This window comes from Aethalodelphis obliquidens, unplaced genomic scaffold (assembly GCF_003676395.1).
Source record: "Aethalodelphis obliquidens isolate GAN/ISIS:26980383/991018 unplaced genomic scaffold, ASM367639v1 scaffold6, whole genome shotgun sequence".
Classification (NCBI taxonomy): domain Eukaryota; kingdom Metazoa; phylum Chordata; class Mammalia; order Artiodactyla; family Delphinidae; genus Aethalodelphis; species Aethalodelphis obliquidens.
The window spans coordinates 18,202,889-18,205,352 of NW_020837950.1; the positions used below are offsets into that span (position 1 = coordinate 18,202,889).

General features: G+C 35.6%; 1 pseudogene; it reads left to right on the top strand.

Annotated features, from left to right (window-relative positions):
- The first annotated feature begins 903 nt into the window (after nucleotides 1-903).
- On the top strand, nucleotides 904-1,248 carry LOC113618688 (40S ribosomal protein S26-like; annotated as a pseudogene).
- Nucleotides 1,249-2,464: the final 1,216 nt, after the last annotated feature.

Genomic DNA, 2,464 nt, shown 5'->3' on the forward strand with positions numbered 1-2,464 from the left:
TGCTCCATTAATTTCTGGTTGATTGCTCTATTGTTTTTGACAATTCCATGAGGTACAAAATATTCTATCATTTGACTCAGGTAAATTCAGGTCCCTCTGTAAGGGTAGTTTTCTGAGGTCAGACTTTAAGGTTTGTTTTCACTCCATGAGGACTCCTCTTAGCTGTTTATTTTCCTGGTCCTCTCTGGTACATTAGCTGGCTTATGGTTTGGTTTGTTGTTCTCATGGTGCTACCAGCCTCATCTTAATTGCTTATCACCCAAATATCTACTGAGTTGAAGAACACCATAGTCTTGTGGTTTCCCACATTTAATTCCAAATAAAGTCAGTTCTTTTAGGGAGGGTTTGGAGTACTCTGTAGTTATGACCCACCTCTGCTACTGGTCAAAATCCAAGACACTTCTTTGCAACAGCAGACAGAGACAATTAGTGCAGGTTTTTGCAACCAGATTGACAGGAGTTTTTGACAACTATTTGCATTTGATCAGTAAATAATGTCCCATTGCTCATGAAACATAAATTTTATTGGGGGATGGAAACAGGAGGCAAAACATGTACAAAGATGTATTTTATAATATTTTAAATTCTGTAATATATCATGTGGAGATATACTGTGAAGGAAAATAAAATGTGGTTAATTGTCAGTTTGTGATTGGCCTGGGGTAGTGATAGTTGTATTTTGGACAACATGATAAAGGAAAGATTTCCTGAGAAGATGACATTTGAGCAAAGATGTACATAAACTATGTGAAAAGGTGAGGAAATGAGCTCGCAGCAAAAGAAGAAGCAGGTGCAAAAATCCTGAACAGGAAAATTGATGAAAGAATTTAGATTGTTCTAAGAACAGCAAAACATTCATTGTCATTTGATAAGAGTGAGCTCTCATTCATCCTCATTTCCAAGATGACTAAGAAAAGAAGGAACAATGGTTGTGCCAAAAAGGGCCGAGGCCAGGTGCAGCCTATTTGCTGCACCAACTGTACCTGATACATGCAAAGATAAGGTCATTAAGGAGTTGGTCATTTGGAACATCGTAGAGGCTGCAGCCATCAGGGACATTTCCAAAGTGAATGTTTTGGACACCTATGTGCTTCCCAAGCTGTATGTGAAACTACATTACTGCATAAGTTGTGCCATTTACAGCAAGTTGTTCAGGAATTGTTCTCCTGAAGCTGAAAGGACTGAATACCTCCACCCCAATTTACACCTGTGAGTGCTGCCCCAAGACCTCCACCAAAGCCCATGTAAGGGCTAAGTCATTAAAAACTAAAGAAATACTGTTTTATTGTAAAGAAATACAATAAAATGGAAATCACAATTTTAAAAAAATGAAAAGAATGAGTGAGGAGAGGTTGTTTAGACTTTAGAGAGATAAAAGTGATGCTAAGAGTCTGGGTGTCATGTTAAATGTCATGAAGAAGCCATTTGAAGGTTATAAGCAGGGGAATGATGTTATCTGGTTTATAAAGATGATGGCATAGGCATATTAGATTGTTAAATATCTCGTTTAATTTTGAGAGAGATATGGCATTGATAAAGTGCAAGACAATTAACAAAACAACACTTGCATTGCTAAATGTAAATTGGTGCAGCTACTATGGAAAACAGTATGGAGGTTCCTCAAAAAAATTAAAAATAGAACTACCATATGACCCAGCAATTCCACTTCTGAGTATTTTTCTGAAGAAAATAAAAGCAGTAGTTCAAAAAGATATATACACCCTTATGTTCATTGCAGCATGATTTAAAATTACCAGGATATGGAACAACCTGTGTCCATTGATAGATGAATGGACAAAGATTTGGCATATATATACAATGCAATATTACTCAGCCATAAAAAAGAATGTAATATAGTCATTTGTGACAACATGGATGGACCTAGAGTATATTCTGCTAAGTGAAATAAGTCAGAGAGAGAAAAACAAATACCATATGATCTCACTTATATGTGGAATCTAAAAAAAAATAATAAAGGAACAAACATAACAAAACATTACAGACTCACAGATACGGAAAGCAAACAGTTGTTTGCCAAAGCAGAGAGAAGTGAGGGGGTTATGAGTGAAATAGGTGGGAAAATTAAGACGTACAAACTTTTGATTACAAAAAAATGAGTCATGGGGATTAAATGTACAGCATGAGGAATATAGGCAATTACATTGTAATGTCTTTGTATGGTGACAGATTGTAACTGGACTTATCATGATCATTTTGTAATGTATACACATATTGAATCACTATGTTGTGCACCTGGAACTAACATGTTTAGGTCAATTATACTTCAGTTAAAAAAATTCATAGACAGTGGGAAGAAATGCATCAAATTGCTAATGGTGGTTATCTCTGGGGAAGATGGGGATTATGAGTGATTGATATTTTCTACTTTAGGCTTTTATGTATTTTTTGTTGTCTGCAATGAATATGTATTGCTCATAAAATTAGAAAGAAAAGAACAAATGTC